Source organism: Crotalus tigris, unplaced genomic scaffold (genome assembly GCF_016545835.1).
Source record: "Crotalus tigris isolate CLP2741 ecotype Arizona unplaced genomic scaffold, ASM1654583v1 scf7180000017740.2609645, whole genome shotgun sequence".
NCBI lineage: Eukaryota > Metazoa > Chordata > Lepidosauria > Squamata > Viperidae > Crotalus > Crotalus tigris.
This window is the reverse complement of record NW_024096606.1, coordinates 359,625-383,943: the sequence shown is the minus strand read 5'-3', so window position 1 is coordinate 383,943 and position 24,319 is coordinate 359,625. Positions and strand designations below refer to the sequence as shown.

Sequence of the window (24,319 nt, the reverse complement as noted above, 5' to 3'; positions counted from 1 at the left end):
TTCCCTGTTCCTCCATTTCCCTTCAGGCCACAACCTAGAGAGATTGGGGAGCTCTGCTTTAGAGTATTAAAATGTATAATGTTTTTAATAGAGCTCAAGCCCAACTTAATGTTGGGCTGTTGTTATTATTCTTATTGAACACCATCAAGAATCAGACTTATTCCATCACCATTTACTTTATATGATTCAGTTGGACTAAGCTAGGAGCAAGATCTATAACTAGTACAAAAATACACCTTATGCAAAAATATCAAGTGAAGTAGTAATCATCTTCACTTTTTGTAGTTGCATCTGTAGCTTGTTCTGCTTCGTGCTTAGTCGTTGGAGGCTGTGACCAGTAAACTAGTTTTCTTCCCATCTAAAACAAAGCCAAAAAATATAAAACCTTCATATACATTGGATTTTTAAAAGCAGTCTTAGTTTTCCTGTTAACGTTTCCATACATAGTCTTTCAGTTATATTTTATACAAATGTAGAAACACTTGAAATGGATTCCTGTAGGTGGATCTACTTAGAACAAAACTGTCAGACAAAACACACTCATCCCAAAGTTGCTTAGTTCTGAAAAAAAAAAAGATGCAGCCTTTTTAGCCTGGGAACCAAATAATATCACATCACTGGACACCTTCCACCACTCTATTTGAATTCTGAAAACATTTCTGAAAACATTAGTTTAAGATAGTCATGACTAACTTGGTCCCATTAATATGGATATGTATCTTAAGGCTAGATGTTAAATATCCTACTTTGATTGAAATTATGTTGTGCTGGTATTGATCCAGAAGCTAGGTATCTGCACATTTTTGTTTTGGACTTTATAATGAAGAAACTAGATAAAAAAGTTATTTAGACCAAAAGAAAAAGAAAAAAGAATCAGTATAAAGTTGGACAGCCTTATTGTCAGGGCCCACTTCAAAACCTCATCCCAAGAAAGCAGGACTCTTGGAACAGTTTCATTCCAAAAGGAATTTTTATTAGGAGAAGCTGATAGCAGTCATAGAAGGTAGGATCTGAGGGTTTCCCGCTCAGATCAATAGGTTAAAAGAGTCCCAAGCAAACCCTACCCCACTAGTTCATCCAGTCAGTTTGAATGGGCCAATCCTCAGGTGTTAAGTCTGCTGTGGGAACGGAGCTGATAAGGGGGTCTGTTCCCATGCTTGTGAAGATGTGGTTGGGTCTTTGTACCTTTCCTTCCGCAACGAGAGATAAGCCAGATGGAGGCACATTCCTTTCTCACCCCAGGTTGACAACAAAGGAGAGACAGGTCAAAGAGTATGTAGAAACAGCGGAAAGGATACATTGTAGCAAAGCAGAAAACATACCACAGAGCCTTCTGCCCTCCCCCTCAGGAGAATGGCAGAACCCTCAGAAAGAAATTAAGAAGAAATGAAATAGATTCTCCCCACCAGGGAAATAATGAGTTCTGACACTTATAAATGTAATGAAATAAATATTTTTCTGCATTGGAAAAACAGTTAAACATCTTCATCTGGGAATGAATTTAGAGAGCACAAAGGCCTTCTGTCAGGGCATGCCTTGAATATATGGTGTACCTTTATCTAGTTTCTATATTAAAAAAAAACTATTATAATTGCATGGCCAAATAAACATTAGAAGGCTAGAAAATTGAGAAAAGATTTTGTAGAGTAATTGTCTGACTTATCCAATTGCTTTATGTTTACCTCATATTTCTGCTGTGTCACTGTTCTTTATTCACTTAAATGTGGAACACGATAAGATATACATATATTTTCCACTGGAATTGGTTATATGTTAACAGGTGAAGGGCAAGAAAGTCCTATTGTGCTAAATTGTTTCATAATACTAAAAAAGGCATCGTATCATGGATGACTCTACCAAGGCTGAAGGCTGGAACACCTGTCCTATCAGATGACTCTCTCTTTCTTTCTGTGCTTTAGAGGTCATTGCTACATTTCGGGTGTGTCAATTGTGTTGGATTTAAAATGAAAAATGAAGTCTTTTGATATTAAGTGCTGTGAGGCTAATAAATTGTGACCTGTATTATTACAGTGCAATATTTACAACCATTGGGAATCTCGATTTCTACGTAATGGATTGCAAGGGAAAAATTGTACCTTTGAAGGACCAAAAGAAACCTAAAAATTTATGAGGAAACTGCCTCAGAGACCCAAAGAAATAGTCGTAGGAAAAGTGTTTGTCTGCTTTGTATTTGTTATTTTGAGAACAGAGATGGGAGACCCTTTCACTTAACAATTCAGTTCCCCTCCCCCCCAAATGGAATTCTCACAGTATATGTAAAACATTTATCATAGCAAAAGCTAGCAACTATTCTTGTGTTCGGATTTTTTTTCTGGGTTGGTATGCTTGCTGATTGACTTCTTAGGAAGATGGAAAGATTTTTAATGTGCAATCCATTCTCTCTTCCTTGAGTATTTATGTTTTTACTTATTAAATTTGTTATACAATCAACTTCTTTCAGTATATTGCAATAGTGTGAGAACATAGATGCTATGGCCTAGTGTAAAATTATTTTAAATGCTAACATTTCAGATAGCCAACATTTCTAGGTTTTTATAGGCTCCTGTACTGCATTAAGTGCAGTATTGCAGTCAAATTCTGCCCATAGCCTGGAGTTTGAACCTGACAGGGCTCAAATTCAAATTCTGGTTTACATAGATTTTGTTAATATTTGTAAAATCTGAGCTCTGTAAGCGAATGATGGAACTATTGCACAATACCTATTTAATTCTGGCCCATGTTTATAAACTTGGGTTTCAAGACAAGTTGGAAGTCATAGGGTTCTTTTATTTTTAATCTTACAACTTTTATTGTTTTATCAATTTGTAAAATACAAAGAAAAATAAAAATAGAAAATTGAGGAAAAAGAGGGAAGGGGGAAAGAAAATACAAGGTACAAGGGAAGAAAGAAAAAAAGCATTGACTTCTAACTCTTTTTAGCACAATACAAGATAACAACATTACAGTCTCAACTTTTTACTTTTACACATTAGTATATAATTAGCCATTTCCATAACAACAAATCTATCTAATTGGCAAAATCAAAGTTAAATTTTATTTTATTTTCTTCACAAGCATAAAATCCAGAAGTGATGTCCAAATGTATTTCTATTTGCACTTAATAATCTATAATCCATCACCATTTATATTAACAAAATTCACTGTATTCTTTCAAATTCTTTAACCTTAAAGGAAAAAATATTTTTCTATCCATTTTAAAACACTAAACTTTTCTTTAAAAACATTTCTAAAATCAAAACATTCCAATACATCTTTTTTAAAATTTCCTTTAACATACATATTTTAAAGTTCAATTTCAGATCAATAAAATTCCAACTCCAATTGACTCATTACATTTAGACCAAGTTACCCTCATAGAATATTTTTTTCTTTTTGTATACTTCCCTTTTAAAACTCTAAACTTTTCTTGTTAATGTCCATGAGGAAAAAATCCCAAACTTGTCCTTTTAAATGTAGCAGATTTTCTTGGAGCTCTTTTTCAACTGTGTTGGGAAATTTATATTTAAACCATCATAATAAAAATTGGTATCGGGTTTATATTCCAAAGTTGCAACTGACTCCTCTGCATTGTCAGATACTTGTGAAATTACCTTGGTGGTTTGGTAACTTTCTGCACATATTTCCATCAATGAAATAGTTTGAGACTTTTTTTTAATGTCCTTGGAGCATAGCTGATCTATGAACTAATGGATTTTATTTAAAGATTATTTGAATACATCTCTAATAATTTGCTCCTTCCTTCCTCTTAACTACCTCTTTAGTTAAAAAGTAGCTCCATACTTCCTTTTAGCATTCTTTTTCCTAGTTGTTTAACAATGAAAAAATCCCCCAAATGGCACAGATCTTCAAAAAGGAATAATAGGCTGTGGCTAAAGAATCCTTTTTTAGCTGAATAAAGATTAATAGTCCTTAAAAATTAAGAAATAAAAGGCACAACTTACTGTCTCTTTGAAAAATAAATTCCAAAATGGCTACTTCTTTACAATGAACTGATTGAGGTCCCATCCCCCACCTTTTGGCATGCAAGCTACTTCTAAGCAAGAGCTCTTGAAGCTGCTTGCAGACCTTTGTTTTATCAGAAGATCTTGTGGATAATTCTAGAACTTTCCCTACCCCAGGAGAGTCAGATAAACTAAAGGAATGCCAGTTCCTTCTGTTGGTAGTTGAAAAAGCTACAGTCCAGGGAAAACCCCTTCAGGGATCCTTTTCTCTGTGTGTTGTCAGTTGGCCATTTTTTCACCAGAAGTCTGGATGTTATAGGGTTCTTGAGGATAGAATATTTCTATTTTATTTTACTGTGGTATGAACACTCTAAAGCCCATAAAATTGCTTTATTGATATTTTCATGCTGCTTGTAATTTTTCATCAATTAATTGAGTTGTGGGAACATTTGTGTCACTGTTCAAATCAGATGAAAAATATCTTTTTTGTGTGTGCCTTCAAGGCACACACAATTTAACATAGTCGCTAGTTAAATTCTAAATTCCTAACAGCTAAATTCTGTTAGGAATATTTTCCCAAACAGGACATTACACAGTAGGGAACATTTTACATTCTCTCTAGTTATTTTAATGGGCTTCCTAGGAACCATATTGGTGTTGTTGTAGATGGGGATGAATTCTTTATTTTTATTTGACTCCTGGTAACTGCCTGGGAGTTTTCCAGACGTGGTTTATCATTGCCTTCTTCCTAGGCCTCAGAGAGAGTGACTAGCCCAAGGTTACCCATTTGGCCTTGTGTGTGACTAGAATTCATGATCCCCCAGTTCTAACCAGATGCTCTAACCACTATACCAAACAATGATCACTGTATTTTTTAAAATTCCTCTAGCCAGATTAATGGTGCAATTTATTTAATTTATGAACTACATTCACTGCCTCAATCTGAACCATTATCATCAACTAGATCTGGTCATTTAAGGGAGGAGCTAAACTATTAAGGCAGTTCCTCCCCTTCCTACTCATTATAGACACCTACATGCCATGGTGGATAGATTTGAAAACGTTGAGAGAGTTGAGACCTTCCTTCAGGTTGCACTAAAAGTCATCCATGACACTGAGCCACATGATTTCTCCCATGAACCAGCCTTTGTCAGATGTCCACCTACTTTTTGCTTTCCACAGTTCTCTCTAACCTTAGCTACACCACCCACCCAGTAAGGGGGAATTAGAGATAAGATGGTAATTTTTTATTTTCATTGGATCCACATTTGGCTTCTTGATCTTTCATTATGGTGTACCAACTGAGAAAAAAATGGGAGTAGGGATAGGGTGGGGTGACATAAGATGAATGGGTACGTAATCAGTAAGATAATAGGTTACTTTATTTGAAAAGAAAAAATACATGAAATCATCTTTGAAGTCAAACTGAGTCTGACTCAAAATGTAAGCATTTGCAGCTATCTATTTTCATTCTTTATAATCTCGTAATTGCATAATAATTGGTAATTCAAGAACATTTTTTGAATACAGTTGCTATTAGGTATATACCCCAAATAAAATATTCTTTTCACATATGTAACAAGCATATTGGAGCTCAGAAGAATGGCTGCATAGTTGAGTGGAGGAATATCAAGGTCCAGCTGATTCTAAAAAGGGAACATCTTGCTTCTTCTGGATTTCAGCCAAAACAAATCGGGAGTAGTCTTCCAAAGCAAATAGGGCAAAGTTGGTGTACTTCTCCTTTCACTTCCCTCTTCTGCATGGCCTATTCCTGTTCTGAATAGAAAGAAAGAAAAGTCTTCATCCTGGTTCATCCAAGCCGGGGATAAATAAACAACATGGCGACTGCTTTAGAAAGAAGGTTGCAGTTTATTGAAGAGCCAGACTGAAAGATGGTTCTGGCAGGAAAGAGGAGAGAAAAGAAAGACTGAGCACATGTGGGAAGTAGGTTTTTATACCCACTGAAGCTTTTTGTTTGGAATAGTTTCCTGTTCCTGTGTTGAGGTTTTGTATTTCCTGTGTCACATTTTCTGACCTGAGTCTGGGTGTGCCTTTCTGGTATTATTTTTTTTTTTTTTTTTAATTGAAAAATTTTAAAAACTTTTACAAAGACAGAAAAAAAACAATAACAACAACAACAACAAAAAAAACAAAACAATACAACCCTCCCCCAACCCCTCCCAAACCACCCCCTCTCTCCCCCCCGGAGCTTCCCAGAGCAGAATATAGGCTTAATTAAAAGAAATTAACAAAATTATAAGATAATTAAGAATAAAATATATATGAAAAAAGAATTATAAACCTTAAAAAAAAGTATTTAAAAAAGAAAAGCAAAGAAAATAAAAAGAAAAAAATAGAGTTTTTATACAAGTTATAAAAAAGCTAAGTGATATTTTTTCATATCCAATTTAAATTGTATAAAATTTATCCATTTTTCCCATACAGCAAAAAATTTCTCTTGCGTTTGCTCTTTTAAGAAAGCCGAAATCTTTGCCATTTCCGCCAAGTAAGATACTTTAAAAAACCACTCTTGCAAAGTAGGCAAAGATTCCTTCTTCCAGTATTGACCTACTAACAGCCTTGCGGCTGTAATCAAATTCAACATCAATATAACCTCCTTAGCATCACAATCAGTAACAATACCAAGCAAAAACAATTGTGGAGTAAATTTTACCCTCTTTCTAAAAATTCTCTGAATGTTCCACCATATCTTAATCCAAAAAGCTTTTATATTTTTACACGACCACCAAATATGATAATAAGTGGCATCCAGGCAGCCACATCTCCAACATTTAGGCTGTAAGTCAGGATACATGAGAGACATCTTTTGTGGATCAAGGTGCCATCTGTAAAACATTTTATAAAAATTCTCCCTTAAATTCTGGGCTTGTGTAAACTTAACATTTCTCACCCAGATAGTTTCCCAGGTATCCAGTAGAACTGGTTCACCAAAATTCTGCGCCCATTTAATCATACAGTCTTTAATTAATTCTGATTCTGAATCTAGTTCCACTAGCACCCCATAAATTCTCTTAATGTGAGTTTGTCTTTGATCCTTTACTTGCTTAAAAAGATTTTCATCTTCTCTAAGCAGGCCTAGATTACAGTCCATCTTCCATCTATCTACTAATTGTCTATATTGAAACCAAGAATAGGTAATATTTTCATGTACTAAATCTTCCAAAGATTTTAACTGCCAATTTTGACCATCCCATCTAAGTAATTGTGTATAAGACACCGTATCCATTTTAACACCTCTTTTTATCCCCTCTATCGCATGCCAAGGTATAGCCCATAGTGGTATTTTAAAATCACTTTTATAATATTTCCTCCAAACCCTAAGTAAAGAAATCCTTATAATATGAGATTTAAAGGCCCAATCCACTTTTTTATTACATATTAAATAGGCATGCCAACCAAAAAGTAAATCCCATCCCTCCAAATGGAGTATCTCTAAATTTATTAAATTTACCCAATCACTAATTAATGTTAAAACCACAGCTTCATAATATAATTTCAAATTCGGTACCTTGAGTCCACCTCTCTCACGGAAGTCCTGCATAATTTTAAACTTTACCCTTGGTTTTTTCCCTGCCCAAATAAATTTATTAATGCCTTTCTGCCATTCATTTAAATTAACCTCATTCTTTAAAATCGGTAACATTTGAAATAAAAAGAGAAATTTTGGCAGGACATTCATTTTAATCACTGCAATTCTTCCCATGAGAGATAGCTGTAAGTTCTCCCAATTTTTCAAGTCTTTTTGTACCCTGACCCACAACCTTTCATAGTTATTCTTAAACAATTTTACATTAGAAACAGATAAAATAACCCCCAGATATTTTATCTTATCAACAATTTCAAAACCAGTCAAATTAGCCAAAATCTGTTTATCACAAGTAGTCATATTTTTAGATAATATTTTAGTCTTATTATTATTAATTTTGAAACCCGAAACTAATCCATATTGATATATCAACTGTAATAACTTCACTACGCCTTTCTGGTATTCTTGATGGTGGTGGGTTAATCCTATTATATCCCAAGGGTTATATCCTGCTTCCCTGGTATTGGAGCTAATGACTCTTAGAGTTTGGGTGGGGTATGCAGATTTTAGGTGTCTTTGTCTTCTTGATCTCATAGCTGGGGCCTTTCTGATAGTTTACATCTGCATTTGTACAGAGCTGGCTTCTGCTTGGGACAGAGAGACTTGGGGGCAGGTTGGTTTCTGCTTTTAAAATCCTTTCTGCCCTTTTAATATTTCCTTCTCTGGGGAGCTGACTTCCCTCAATAGAACTGGATTACAAAGTTTTACATTCTCCACTAAAATATTCAGGCTTTGCAAAATGATGTAAAACTTTGCTGAACTGTTACTAAGAGGGCAAAACTTGGTATTTTGTGGGAGGTGTGAAGTTAGCTCATTTTTGTTTGCTTTGCTTTGAAAACATAATTGCTAAAGACATGTAAGCAAGCTTTACAGGATTATGACATTGGGATGGTCTAACCCTCCCCACCCTTTTTTGCTCTATAGAATTTATAGTTGTTTCTTGGACCTGAGATTTTCCCATGGGAAAATGTGAAATGATTTCAATTGGGAAAACGACACCCCAGAAAAAGACATTGTCTTTTATCCTCATTGGCATGGTATAATCTGATCCTGGACCATGTAACAACTGCAATTCATCATAAAAGGAAACTTTCATTTTAAAAAGAAGGGAAATGAAAGGAAAGATTCAACTATAGATTTTCCATATGATATCTGTATGCTTATATAGTTTTCTAATCAGAATTTAAAAAATAAGTGGAACTCTAATTTTAACTATAGTCGCTAGTTAAATTCTAAATTCCTAACAGCTAAATTCTGTTAGGAATATTTTCCCAAACAGGACATTACACAGTAGGGAACATTTTACATTCTCTCTAGTTATTTTAATGGGCTTCCTAGGAACCATATTGGTGTTGTTGTAGATGGGGATGAATTCTTTATTTTTATTTGGGCTAATTACTATAGTGGAGAATATACTTTGCATTAAGACTTCCACCTCTCTGAATATGATATTTCCCATTACATGAGAAAGAAAATGCTAGATAATATTTTGCAGGATGCTTATTATGTCTATAACCATTTGTAAGGGCATTTTAAGAACAGACTGTTAAAGTCTGCAGCATTTCCATCACTCTATATAACTCATTGGCCATTTGTCTTGTTATTTCACAGCACTTTCATAAAACTTTGGAGAGGCTTTATCACAGTGATGGTGAACCTTTTAGAGACTGAGTGCTCAAAAAATGCCCCACCCCCACTCCGCCCCACCCCACCCCTCTACGGCCCACCGCAGATCACCCAGGTGGTTCTGCAGTGCCATGGCAGCCATGTCCTCTGCCTGCGCCCCGCAGCATCATCTGCATGCGACAGGGCACGAGGGTAGAGTCTTGACCCTGCTGCCCGGCTGTCATGTGCTTGGCTGCATTGCTCCATGTGGCTGTGCCCAGGGGCGACTCTCCTCCGGAGGGCTGCTGGTGAGGAGGGGGCATGGGGGGAGACGGGGCTGGGGTGATGGCGCACGTGCCCTCAGAGAGGGATCTGAGTGCCGCCTCTGACATGCGTGTCATAGGTTCACCACCACTGCTTTATCACATGTAATTGTTTCTGTCAGATTGCCTCTGTCTGCTAGACCACAGACCAAATATAACTACTCTTTTGTTACTGCATCATCACAAGTCTTCTGTATTATTACAGAGATTGATATAGGACTTTGCAACAAGTTTTGCAATACAGCAGAATTGTTATCTCTTCCAGGTGTCATGTTGGATTGCAATGATCTTGGGTTTTTCTACATCCTTGCTATTGCTTGCTGTTTCAGACCTAAGGCTTTCCTAACTTTACCAGTTGTGCTTCTCTGCATTTTAAATTGGTTTCTGAAACACTTCATTTACTTGAATGCATAGTAACCAACTGTTCTGTTTAGACAGATCCGGTTGCAGTTTGTTTGCCATATTTTACATATGCCTAAAGACCAGCATTCAAAAATTGCGCTACTTTGGATATCTCCTGGAGGAAAGAGAAATGAGGCTGGCCTTGGAAAATTGGAGCCAAACGCTTAAGAAAGATCTTAAGATTATTAATGTCTCTTGGGATGAAGCTGAAGATGCTCATATGATAGAAATCACTTGCTGCCCATGTGCTCTGCACAGGACCTAACGATGATGATGAGTTGCATGTCCAGTAGAAAAGGTATGTACATGGGGCAAGAACAAGCAAGAGACAGAACAAGCATTACAATATTGGGATGGAAATTCTATTCATTGGGTGTGTGGGAAGTCAGCCCTCCCCCCCCAGAGAAGGAAATATTAAAAAGGCAGAATATTATATTTCCTCAAAGGATCTTTAAAAGGCAGAAAAGCATGCCCAATTTTTCTTAATAGCCCAAATCTCCCTTCCCCAAGCAGAAACCAGTCTGTAGAAATGCAGATATCATAATCCTTTCAGAAAGACTGGCACCTTAGAGCTGATGGGATTAGGAAGACAAAAATCTAACACAGGAAATAATAAAATCATCAGCCACAGCCACAGGGAAGCAGGATATGACCTTTGGAAACATAATAGGATTAACCCACCAATACCAAAAAGGGCACACACAAAAGAACCTCAGGTCAAAGTTCATGCCAAAGGAACAGGAACTCCAAACATAAAAGCCCCAGAAGGTATAAAAACCATGACTCCCAGCTACATATGGTCAGCTTTCCCAGAGCCATGTTTCTGTCTGGCTCTGCTGTTCAATAAACTGCAACCTTCTTTCTAAAGCAGTCTCCATTTTGTTTATTCCCAGCTTGTACTGGACTCTGATGAAGATTTTTCTTTCAACAGGTAATTGCAATATGAAAGGGCAGAGATTGTATCATGACATCACATTTTGATATCTTAGCAGTTGTTGTTGGGTATGCAAGCCTATGCCTGTTGACCTTGTTGTTTACTACTAATTAGAAGAAATTTATAAAATTAGCATTTAAAGTACAGCTGGCCATTAATATTTAAACACAGCAATAATTATGTCTGACTAAAAGTTCCATTTTTATGGCACAGTGCCTGTGTTAATCCTCTTCCTACTACAGAATTGTATTTACTTTTGGCTCCTTATAGGCCTAAGTGAGTTACACACCTTTCACTACTACCACTATGAAGAAGATACCAAAATAGTTGTTGTATAATGCCAATGAAAGATTAGCTTCAGCAGTAGTTTTGTTCTCCTCCAAACACCTAGCTCCTAACTAACTCTTTTCTATAGAGAAGGGGAAAGAAGCACAGCTTACCTGTCTCTGTGCTTACATATGTCAAACAGTAAAGTATGGTTACACATTTCCCTCCTTTCAGATTACTGAGAATGACAGATCTCTTGATTTATTTAGTTAAATAAATCAAGTAGATAAAGGTTGTTTCTGCAGGTAAAATTATAATCTTTCCTAAATTACCTTTTTCTCTCTGTCTTTGGGTGTGTATGGCCAGGTTAAGCAATTATAAATTTATCTTTGTTTGGATTGCTTATCATCCTTCCTTAAGTATAATATAAAGATTATGTTTTTATAGTTAATTTCAGAATCTTATAGTAAAATCAATATTCCACACTTATCTGCACCCTTAATCCATGCATAATTTTCTTTAATCAAAATCTAATTTAGCATGTTGATGTTTATTTCAAATTCTTTAACTTCTTAAGCTTATAATTTATTTTTCATTTATACAGAGTTGAAGATAAATCCATCCAATGAAGACTTTTCAAACTTGTCATTCTGAAGGTCTCTAGTAGCTTTAATATAATAATAAGCGATTTCTGAAAGTGATTAGAAAGTGATATTTGCAAACTTTTCTTCAAAAGTCTTTGTTGCCATATGATCAAGACAGCTGATCCTGTCATCAGCTGGCATTCAAATCTTATTCCATCTGATGAAAAGTTGCATTCATTCCTTAAATGGGTTTAAGAGTGTTGAATGATAGATTTTATTAAGCAAGTGGAACAAGAAATAATAGAATGTTTTTGTATTGCCAAAGACTCAGTTACATAAATGTGTCTGATATGGAACACAGTTGAATCAAGTATATCACTTGTGCATAAAAAGAAGAAACAATTGGTTAATGCTAATTTTATTGAGAAAAAAAGCAAACAATCTTTATTGCTTTACACATTTCCATCCAATGTCTGAATTGGTAAAAATAATTAGTCTTTGCTAAAAAGAAACTTAACCAATATTATGTTTCTAAACAGAATTTTTATTACATTGTGCTAAGCAACATCATTTGGAAAAAGGAAATGGATCTAGCCCGTTTTCAGTTTTCAGGCTTAGGAGACTTTCCTAGACATGTAATGATTTTTTTAAATTAATGAAATAAAAGTATGCTAGCCTCCAAAAACTGTCTTTACAGCAGTCCAAAACAAGGTGAGTAGTTTTGCTGGTCTTGTTACCACCTTTGTTCCTGAGGAGTGGGTTATGCACAACAATTTAACCAGGGCTAAATGGTTGTGATTTTCTGCTATTAGCACCGTCCAGGCACAGTGCTTCACTCATAAAGAAAAATATTTGTAGCTCAGGGTTGAAATGAAAGGTCCTTGGTGCTTTATTTTCAGAAGATTCAACAACCAAGTTTCATCTTTGAGGTTGTTTGTGACCAACCTGTTTAAAGATGACTCCACTTCTCTTATCATTTTCTTTCTCTCTAATGTTCCTGATATCTCTAGAGTCCATTTTATCCAATCTGTTTTGTTGTCCTCAGATTTATTTTGTAATCTTAAGGGATAAATTGTTTTTTCCAATTCTTGTGAATTTTTTTCCACTAGGATTAAATCATGTTTCCTTGTTTTGTTAAGTTCCATCTTTAAGTCTCTATTCTCAATTCTATATCCATTTATCTGTTTTATCTGCTCCTTCTCTGTTGTTGTTTTCTGGGATTTTTTTTGTTGTAAAGTTAACTTAGAAATAGATTTATTTATATTTTCAAAGTTATTTTGGATTTCTTTGTGGTTTAAATTGTTTGAATTAGTTGCAGTATACTGTATATCTCATCCTGGGAAGTATTTATATTTTCTTGATATGTTCTTTCTACATATCTCTGATCCATGATGACCAATAATTTGAGTTTTTCTCTTCCTTTCTTTTCTCTGCCAATAGCTTTAGAGTCCCAATTAAATAGATATTTATAATCTAAATAGTTCAAAAAAGATTTTTTTCTGAAATTTATAATTCTCTTTGTCTACAGCCCAAATAATAATAATAATAATAATAATAATAATAATAATAATAGTGAAAACTGAAGGAATCAAGATGCCCCACGAAAATAACATTAAGAGTCTGGATGAGGAAAAGTACTACAAATACTTGGGTATCCTTCAAGCTGACAACATCAAGCACACTGAAGTCAAGAAAAAGATTAGAGGTGAATACATCAAGAGAGTGAAGAAGATCTTAAAGTCCAAACTCAATGGAGGAAATACCATAAAGGCAATCAACACCTGGGCAATCCCAGTCATTAGGTACACAGCTGGAATAGTGGACTGGACTCAAGCAGAACTAAAAACAATGGATAGGCAGACCAGAAAAATAATGACAATGAATCATGCCCTTCATCCACGCAGTGACATTGATAGACTTTATCTACCAAGGCAAATAGGTGGGCGTGGAATGCTACAAGTACATCAGATGGTTGAAGAAGAAAAAAATGGCTTTGGAAGAATATCTGAAGAACAATGATGAAGATGCACTGAAATTAGTATATCAGGAAGGCTTACTAACTACTGGAGAGACCAAACTGGCCTACAAGAAAGACCAAATGAAGAACAGAATAGAGGCATGGGAAGACAAAGCACTACATGGCCAATACATGAAAAAAATAGCTGGGAAAGCAGATAATAATAAAACCTGGCAATGGCTAAGAGCAGGAAAATTGAAGAAAGAGACTGAGGGACTAATTCTGGCTGCACAAGACCAAGCCTTAAGGACAAATGCATACAAAGTCAAAATTGAGAGGACAGCAACAGACAGTAAGTGCCGCCTATGCAAAGAAGCTGAAGAAACAGTGGACCACTTGGTAAGCTGTTGCAAGAAGATTGCACAAACTGATTACAAGCAGCGGCATGACAAAGTAGCAACAATGGTGCATTGGAAGATCTGCAAAAAATATGATTTGCCTGTAAGCAAAAACTGGTGGGATCATAAAATAGAGAAAGTCATAGAAAATGATAAAATTAAAATGCTCTGGGACTTCAGAATTCAAACAGACAAGCAACTGCAACATAACACCCCAGACTTAACAATTGTCGATAAGAAAGACAAAAAAGTCTGGATAGTGGATGTGGCAGTGCCTGGAGATAGCAGAATAGAAGAGAAAGAACTGGAGAAGATAACAAAATACAAAGACCTACAAATAGAACTAGAAAGACTGTGGCAAAAGCAAGCAAGGGTAGTACCAATAGTCATAGGCTCCTTGGTGCAATCCCAAAACAACTGGAGCACCACTTGAACACCATTGGCATTGACAAATTCGCTATTAGTCAATTGCAAAAGGCGGCCTTATTAGGAACTGCTTCCATCCTGCGACGATATCTGTAATACCATCAAACATCCACATCTGCCTATCCCAGGTCCTGGGTAAGGACTCGATAGGTAGACAAAATGCCAAATCCAGTCTGAACATCTGGCTGACTGTGCGATGATCCAATAATAATAATTGTCACAGCTGTTCTTTGTTGTTAAAACTTTGAAGGTCACAAACACAGATTAGCTTTTCCCAGGTTTTGCCAAGTCTTATATTAAAGTCATATAGCTGTCATAGAATTCATCTGCCACTAGGTGTCAGCAACTATTTGTTTTTCAATTTCCAAAATGAACAATTATCTTTAAAATGAGAGTCTTAACCATTCAAACAATTTTAGATTTATCCAGATTTAAGTTTTAAATTTCAAGTTTTATATTTATTTCACTTCCATATATTTTGATCCTCCATAAAAAGATTAATTTGCCGCTTCCATTAGTATAAGGGTGGGGCGGAAATCCTCCTCCTTCCCTTTTTCGGAGGTATTTTGCTTCTTGGGGATCTTTTCCAGGAAATTAAATGTAGAATAGAAAAGAGAAGATCAAATTCCTCACCCAGTTTCAAGCATGCTGTTCACAGTTGTGCTCGTTAGTGCTTTTGGACTTCGGTTGCTAGTAGCTTGGGCTGGTCGATGCAATACAACCAGCCTTTCTCCTGTCGGGTTAGAAGGCTTTCCCCAAATCAAACGGAATGGTCACCACAGTTCCAGAATCACTGGAGCACCCTTCTTCGTTGTCTCTCCGGTGCGACTTAGACCCATTTAGGGTCCCCAGAGAGGGCGAAATTAGCCATGGAGGTGCAGAGAATCTGCAAGCCCATGATTGGTCACTACCACACAAAACCACAAGTCCTAGATTATGGTTAAAAAGAATAAGAAATTTAGGAAATAAATACATATTAGCTTAGGAGGGATATATATTTTAAGTATATTTTAAGTAATATGTTATTTTTTATGCTTCTTTACTCTTGCTTTTCTTTCTTTTTTTTTCAACTGTTTTATCTATTCCTTAAGAAATGTGACTTCCGGTTCTGGTTCGCGGCATCTTTAGTCATATGGGGAGACTCGTCTCCTCGTCGTCTAGCTTTCCCTCTGCTGGTAGACCCTTATGCGGGTCCAAGGTTGCCCTGGAGGGTGCAATTTCTGTCGAAGAGGCTCTGCTCGGCGGATGAGGATGAGCTTTCTCTGAGTGCTGACAGAGAAGAAGATCGGCCAGTAAAATGGCCGATCACCCTGCTGCTTCAAACCGCAAGTCAAAGAACATCTAAGCTGTAAGAGCTCCCATGGTGAATCCGGGTGAGACCTTTCTTTGCTATTCTCTCTATTCTATTTTATATTTGGTACTTGAAAGAGCCTTGTTGGAATTACTTCCCTGGCTTGAAAAGGCAGCTTCTACATTTTTGGGGAAGAAAGGAGTTCTATAAAAATAGAACAAAATTTTAAAGACTATATTTACTTTTATATTTTTGGGGGCACAGAATTTTTTTTTTTATTTTTCTTTTCCTCTTTTTCTAAGAACTGTACTATCATCCTATGCTGAAAGATTATTTCTTTTTCACATTATACTTTAAAAGATAGAAAAAGGGAAATGGTGCTTGGAAAAGACCTTTTTTAACTTACTGAAGACATCTAGTGGCGAAAATTTAATATCGCAAGAAATGTAAAAGTGTGAGATGGTTCATATGAAAACAGAGTTAAATTTTTAAATATAATTAATTTTTGAGAAAATCTTAACCAGTAAGAATATCTAGAATTTGGTGGGAGAAAAAAATTAAAATAAGGAATGTAACAGGATCTATGATAAAGATCCTGAATGATTGGATAGGAAAGAAATATTATATTGATGTGATTATTATTTTTAGGACTATTGGGAAAAATTATATTTAATTGTTATCTATCAAAACAATAAGAATTGTACTAACTCAATGCTTGCAAAAGAGGATATTTTGGGAAAAGAGGAAATCAACTAAAACTACTATGTAGATTATGGATTATAGAAATCAATTGTTAGTGATTGTTTTACAAATGTAACCCAGGCAACACACTATTCACCAATTATTGATTTATGTTTAAAAAAATCAATAAAATATATTACAAAAAAAAAAAGATATCATACTTTCAGATCTACTCTAGTGTTAATATTTGTTTTGGCATACAGGTGGTCTTTTACTTATGGCCACGAGTCTAAAATTTCGGTGGCTAAGCGAAATAGTTGGTAAGTGAGTTGCACGTCATTTTACAGTTTTACAGCTACAGTTAAGTGAATTATTGCAGTTTTTAAGTGAATCATGTGATCATTAAGCAAATCTGGTTTCCCCCATTAATTTTGCTTATCAGAACCTAGCTGGAAAGATTACAAATGGTGATCACATGATCCAAGAACATTGCAACTGTCATAAATATATGCCAATTGCCAAGTGCTGGAATTTTGATCATGTGACCATTGGGGTTGCTGCAATGGTTGTGTGAAAACAGATCACAAGTCACTTTTTCAGTGCTATGGTAACTTTGAATGGTCAGTAAATGAATGGCTGTAAGTCGAGGACTACCTGTATTGAATATTGAACACTGATTTCAAGAACAGTTGCAGGAAGTCTGTCTGGATGTCATATGAAAGGGAAAGATACAACAATAGCTGATGATTGACTATTAATTCTAGCTATTTCATGTAGCTTACAGTACTGTATGTTCTTTCCTCCTCGACTATTAGAAAGCAAGCTGAGTAATATAACCAGACAATTTCCACAAAATTTCATTTCATTTTCCAGGGATATCACTTTTTCACTGAATAACTTCCTACAGTCTGAGGTTGAAAAAAGAAAGAAATAAAAATTGAAGTTTCATTTAACAGGAAACACTGGAGTTTGAACATCCAAATTACATGCAAAGAATTTCACGTTTTCAGAAAAAGCACTGCTTTGCAAAACAGTATAAAATTTTATTTATATATTATAAATCAATGAATATCCTGAGTAATATTCACAAAGGCAGTCTACCTTATATAACTCTAAAACTGAGATATTAAAATGTTATTCTTAAACTGTAATTCCTTTCAGTCACCCAAAAACATCCAGAAACAAAATCCTTTCAGTGTTTTTAGTTTGTATTTTATACATTTTTCCTCTGATTGTATTTTTTTTTGTTTATTAAATTTTTACAATTTTACAATAAAAAACCCCTTCCCCAATCCCTCCCAACCCTCCCCAAAACCCTCCCCCCTTCTTCCCAGAGCTGAATACAGGATTAACTAGAACTTAAAAGGAAAAACTTTTAAACTCAAATAAACCTCAAACAAATATAATTACATTCAATAAACGAATTATTAAGTACTTTAACTCCATTATGTATGAAAAACAGAAAGAGAAAAAGAAGAAAAAATTAACATTAAAATAATTTCTTTGTCATTACAATCCTACCAATTTACCATTATAATTTATTTTATCTATAATTCACAACTTCTGTTTCTTTCACAATTAATAAACAAATCATCTCCCTAATTTAATAACATTACAAAATATCATATTTCATATAAAGTAAATTAATTGGAATCTAGTCCACCATTAAAATATTATAAACTTTAAGTATAAATTTAAATATAAATTATTCAAAAAGCTAAACAATATTTTCTAATATCATACTTATATTATATAAAGTTTATCCATCTTTCTTTGTCATCACAATCAACACACATATAAGCGTTACTTATACCATTGAAATCCCCTTATACATATTTAAAACAAAATATTCCTTTAAATGCTCCTTAAGTCTAAGCATACACTTCTTATCTAAAGTTTTCATTCAGTCTCCATAATCTTCTCTCCTCTTTTCCAATAACCAGTTCCATCCGCAATGAGCTATAATCTGTCAATAACCTTGGAGCAATCTTTACATTCTTTACCCATCTCTCTTATCCAATAACCTCGAGAAAGCTGCTTGAAGATCTGCCATTGAAGATTGCACCAAAAAACTCTTAGGTCTTGCTTCTCCCACAGACTCAGAAACAAATTCTTGTAATACTTCTTTAACCTCCTTTTTCTGTTGTTCCTTTTCCTTGCGTTTGTATACTGCCCGAGTCATTCTCTGCTCCTTCATCTCGACTTGTTGAGACCCCTCAGTCTGTAATTTTCCAACTTTCATCAATACAGCTTCTTCAGACTGCTGTTCTACCTTCTTCTCTTCCGAAACTTTAAACATTATAGGTGGTGATGAGTGTGCTCCCAGGACCGAAGTATAAAACTCCTTTGCTTTAAAAACAGTATTAAGTCTATGACGTATCCCCGCATAGCTCACCACTATTCCAATTGGAATATCCCATCTAAACGGCATCTGCCTCTTTTTAAGTTCATCTGCTAAAAAAGCAAACTCCTTTTTTCTTCTTAAAATTTTAGATGGGATCGTCTTTAAAATTATAACATCTTGTGCAGCAATCTGAAACCTCTTATTGTAAAAAGCTTGTATAATTTCATTGCGCAGGGATCTTTTCCCAAAGTAAATTACCACATCCCTTGGCAAATTTCTTTGCTTTGCAACCCAAGAGTTAACTCTAAATATTTTTTCAATTGCTCTGAATATTTCCTCTTTTTCTCTATCCAAAATCACAGCAAAGTCATCTCTCTCAGATCTCCTTGCAGATTTTCTCTCAAGCCTCTGATTCTTAAAGCGAACTCCATCTCTCTATATTGAAACATAAGAATCTCATCTTGTGAATTTTCCATCTTTTTTTCCATGCCTTCAAATTTTTCCTCCAACATCTCCACTTTATCTGCAACTTCTTCAACACGAAAATCCAACTTTTCAACAACAGAAGCAAGTCCTTTTAAAGCCAAAAATATATCTTGCCTCAAGAACCTGTTATTCTCCACTAAGATCTCTTTCACTTCTCCCCTAATTTGAGATATAGCATTTCCCATTACATCTTGCAAATCTTTTACCGTTAATGACTGTGCAAGAGGAGAAGGTAATAATGTTAATTTAGATTGTTGCACTGATAATATCGCCGAAGACGAAGCCACCTTAGGAACTGTGGAAATTACTTGGCACTTTGAAGCCATCTTAAAAGAAAAAAATTTGTTTCTTCTTTCCTCCTTGTTAAAAAATACAAAAAAAAGAAGAAAAAAAAGAATTAAACAAAAGAGGGGGATTAACTCCAAAAACCCAAATACTCCTTCAAAAAAATTATTATAATAAGAAAAAAAAACAGAAAAGAAAAGAAAAAAGAAATAATTAAATAGACAAAATCCGTTCCGTGTCCTTAAAAAAACAACAACTTCAAATCGCCATTTTACTTTCCCTCTCAACAAAGGAAAAAAGAGAAAATGAAAGTAACTCTTTAAACTTAAAATCCAAACTTAAAATCAAAAAAAATAAAATCCTCTAATCAGCTCTGTCCGCTTTTTAAATAACTCACCAGTTCTCTTTAAGCGTGGAGATGGGAGCAGCGTCTTGCTTTGTCCCGAATAACAAGGGACAAAGGCACCTGAGAAGCGGAGATACCCTGAACTCTGTGGGAGCACTCCTTTCACCCCAAAAGAAAACTCCTTTGGGGATTCCAGAGGCTCTACCACTATTCAGGGTGAAACTCCCCTCCCTCCCTTGGCCCGGGAAGGAGGTTTTAAACCGCGGAACAGCTGATGCCTGCTGTTCTCAGAGGTTTTAACGCTGTCTCAGGAGGACGGCTACAAAGTAGCCGCCATCGCAGCGCTACACCACCGGAAGCCCTCTGATTGTATTTTGTATAAATTGCCTAGAGAGCTTCAACTATTCAATAATTTAATTTTTTAATAAATAAAATAAGAAATGAAAACTAAGTGATTTCATTATAAAATATAATGTGAATGTTTTATCTGCAGTGCATTTTCTTCATAATGTAAATATAAAAAAACTTGTTGATAATTCAATTTCCTCTAATCTTTAACTAAATTTTCTCCATTATTTTAAAGTTTAGAATCTAATCTCAAAATTAGAGCATAAGCTTGCTACATGAATAGTTCATTTAAAACAGCGGTTCTCAACCTGTGGGTTGCGACCCCATTTGGGGTCGAACGACCATTTCACGGGGGGTCGCCAAACAACGCAGTCCACCATTTCCCCCCCCCTTTTCCTTAGCTGTGCTACTCCCTTTTATTCTATTGGTTTTTGAAAGCCAATAGAATAGACTCTCTTGAACAGAGTCTAATTCTATTGGCTTTCAAAAGCCAATAGGAATTGTCCAGGCTGTCTCTGCCCTGCTGAGCCTGCCAAAAGTCCCATTCTGCAAATGGTGCTGCAAGTTGTCAGCAGCAAAGGCAAGCTGTCTGGAAGTTTCCACTCCTCCCTGCTGAGCAACTACTAAAAATGTAAGTAAAAGAGGGCCAGGGGTGGGAGGTGGGAGGCCGGCGGGTGCAGGGAGGGTTGCTGGCGTGCGTGGGGCCCGGCAGGTGCCTTACCTCCCTTGGGCTGGGCCAGCTGGTGGCCCAGCCAGTGGTTGGCCTGCTCTGACTCTGCTGCTTGCCAGCTACGCCTTGGCAGGCGCAGGGGGCTGCACCATGTATGCACGGCGCTCCCGGGCAGGGAAAGTCCTCAACTTACAACCAGTTGGGTAGTCTTAGGCTTTTGACAGGTTGGGTAGTCCTTGACTTATGACCGGTCGGGGGTCGCGGCATTAAAAAGGTTGAGAACCACTGATTTAAAAGCTCTTAGATGATTTCTTGGCCATTTATATAAATATATGCTAGTTGCATTCACAAGTGAATACAAAAGTCTTTGGATTTTTAAATCTATACCAAAGTTACTTAGATACAGAGCCAGTTGGTGTAGTGCAAAGTTCCCCAACCTTTTGGGGCTGGCAGCCTGGAGTGGGGGGAGGGGGAAAAGAAGGGATGGTTTTGTGGGGGGTTTAACGCATGCACATGTATGAACACCCATTACCCACATGAATAAGGCCATGAGCGCTTGAGCGCATGGGGCCGCAAATGTCCATGATGATGTTTGTGCATGAGGGGCTGCAAATGTCTGCAATGCTTGTGGCAAAGCTCACACAAGTTGGGCTATAAACACCTGCAAGACTCACAGAAAAACTTGCACAAGTAGGGCTGTGCGCATGCACACACATGCGCACTGGCCAGCCACTCAAGCAGCCTGATGGCCAATAGCCTGTGGCCTGGTAGTGGGCCATGGTCCATAGGTTGGGGACCCCTGGTGTAGTGGTTAAGGCATTGTTAGAAACTGGGAGACCCTGATTCCTGATCCCTTCTTAGGCACAAAGCCATCTCTCTCCCCCCCCCCCCAGGAAGACGACAATGGCAAACCACTTCTGAAAAACCTTGCCAAGAAAAGAAAGAGTGGGAGGAAGGAAGGAAAGAAAGAAAGAAAAGGAAAGAAGGAAAGAAAGAAGGAAGGCAGGAAGGAATAGTGGGAGGGAGGGAAGAAGTTGCTTCTGCTCCCACTACTTTTTTCCCCCACCAGTGGTAATTCATTTTCTCTGTTTAGGTAAGGAAATATCTCTGACACAGTGACCCAACAGGGTAAGGGTTGTCTGGTATCAGAGTGGGCTATCACATCACAGTATTATTAAAATAAATAAAGAATAATTTATTGCAAATGACAAAAGTCACAATTTGTATGGAGAACCAAATACGAATCTTGGAGTTTACTAAATGTTTGCCTCAACAGTTTAGTCCCATTACTTTAAGAATAGAAGGTGATTGGAAATGTGCATCAGTTGCAGGAAGAGATTTTTCAGTTTCTCATTTATTCCACTCTCAAGTGATGTTTCTGTGGCTGCCATTTGTTGGCAGTTAATGCCACCTGGTTAACAGGGGAATTAAACATTTCAAAGTAAAGCCTACACTGAATACCTTTATGAATCATCTTCCTTTCTTAAGTGAAAAGTTCCTGTACAGATTCAAGATGTGCCCTGCCCTAGGATACAACTGGGTTTTAACTTTTAAGGGTTTCCATCTGGAAATTTTCATTTTCTTCTTCTTCTTTTCAATCTAATAGAGATGGAAAGAACTTAATAAATGTATCTGGGATTTTCTCAGAGAGCTAGGTCTCCAAAAATAGACCATTATGGGACCAAATTTGTTATGGAAGGAAAAAAATCAACAAAGGAAAGAATGAGATTAAAAATCAGCTAAGTTTCAGAAAAATCCAGGAAAAAAAAATCCAAGCATGGTGGTCTTCAACTTGGAATATTACCAGGATCTTTGTTTTAAGTTTGTCTTCCTTCTAATTATATAACTCTGACTGGAGTTTTATTAAGAAGTTTGAAATAATTCTAGAAGCCATTGTTCCTATACCTTGTTCTTTCCAGCATAATGGAATATTGGAAGGAAATTACATAAAGGGACTCTGGACTCTGTCATCCCTCTGTCCATCAGCATAACAATTGTGAAAAGAGAATTTGATCAAATTTATGGTGGAAGGAAAATTCACTATAGGAAAATCAAGGATTTTGAGCTTCTGCAATTAGAAGTAATCTACTGTATATTAGTATTTTTTATTTTCTTAAAATTAGAATATATTTAGGAAACTATAGAAAAGAGATATATCAGAAGTCTGCATATTGCAGAATTATTCTTATACATGAGATGGTGTGATGTAAAAGAATATAAAATAAGTTTAAACAAAACCACTAGATGGCAGATCAACTCTGTTGTAATATCTCCATATTTAACCATGTCCATATAAACCTTGTTTATATGTCCCCTTTATGAATAATATTTTTGACAAATATAAAATATTTTTCTCACTTTTCAGTTCTTTCTTACTTCTCAAGAGCTGTTTGGAAAGCTCAAATTCTGAATGACAAATAAGCAGTGATGGGATTCAGCCGGTTTCCACCACTTTGGCAGAACCGGTAGCTAAATTTTTGTTGCCCAGGCCCAGAATGGACTTCTGGAAGCAGCATCCACACAGAGAACTGGTTGTTCACATATTTGAATCCCACCACTGCAAACAAGCCCTTGAACAAACTAGTTTAGTAATCCATGTGATTATCCATTTTATTTATTGTAAGCAGAGAATTTTCCAAAATGGGGCAGCATGCAAATATTGCTAATTAATTACATACTAAATGAATTTTGAAGTGTTTACTAAACCATCTGGTCACAAGAGTTTCTGTACCTCTAGTCTTATTATAGCAATGATTGATTTAAGACTTGGATTTGCTGTTCTATCATTATGCACTGAGAAAGGGAAATTAATGTCAGGGTTTTGCTGCAGACCTTAAAAACTACCCCTTTTTAGACAGGAAAAAGAAAGTAAAAATACATATATTTCTATATATTTTTATTTATTTAAGTATCACTAGGGGATTTTCTTCTTGCAATATGTTAACTGAATGAGAGATTTCTAAGAACTATATCTTACTTTACTAACTGTGATCTGGCCTAGATTTTAGTTGCTGAATCACCCTTATATACTTATTATTTATTTTAAAAAATATATAGCTGAATCACCTTCATAATCATTGTATTTTATTTTTATGAAGTGAAAAGGAATTAAAAGTGCTGGTAAGTTTGGACAAACTAAAACAATGTTGTTTTGTTTATTTCCCAACCTGCTGATTGGGAAAGATTATTTTTTTAAAAAATGTACAGAGGTGCAATGGGCAATCTTCATGCAAGAGGTTTTGTTATTTAGCATAGTTATATATGGGCGGCAAAAAGATTGCCTTTCTCATTTTTTGAAAGTTGATATCTAAATATTTTCATTGTCTTTAGTTTTGCCTCAATTGTTACCTTGATTCACATCCCATAATAGTATTTATTCAATAAAAGCTCTGCATAAAACAGG

General features: G+C 35.9%; 1 long non-coding RNA gene across 2 annotated transcripts in view; it reads right to left on the bottom strand.

Moving 5' to 3' along the window:
• LOC120306492 overlaps positions 1-24,319 on the bottom strand; it is a 104,305-nt gene that overhangs the window by 21,034 nt on the left and 58,952 nt on the right. Inside the window, exon 4 of one of the 2 annotated variants that reach the window (XR_005556320.1) lies at positions 3,217-5,738. The exons of the other annotated variant lie outside the window; for it this stretch is intronic. This is a non-coding gene — a long non-coding RNA (uncharacterized LOC120306492). Of the gene's footprint in view, positions 1-3,216; positions 5,739-24,319 lie in introns of those variants that run through there. 2 annotated transcript variants of the gene reach the window in all.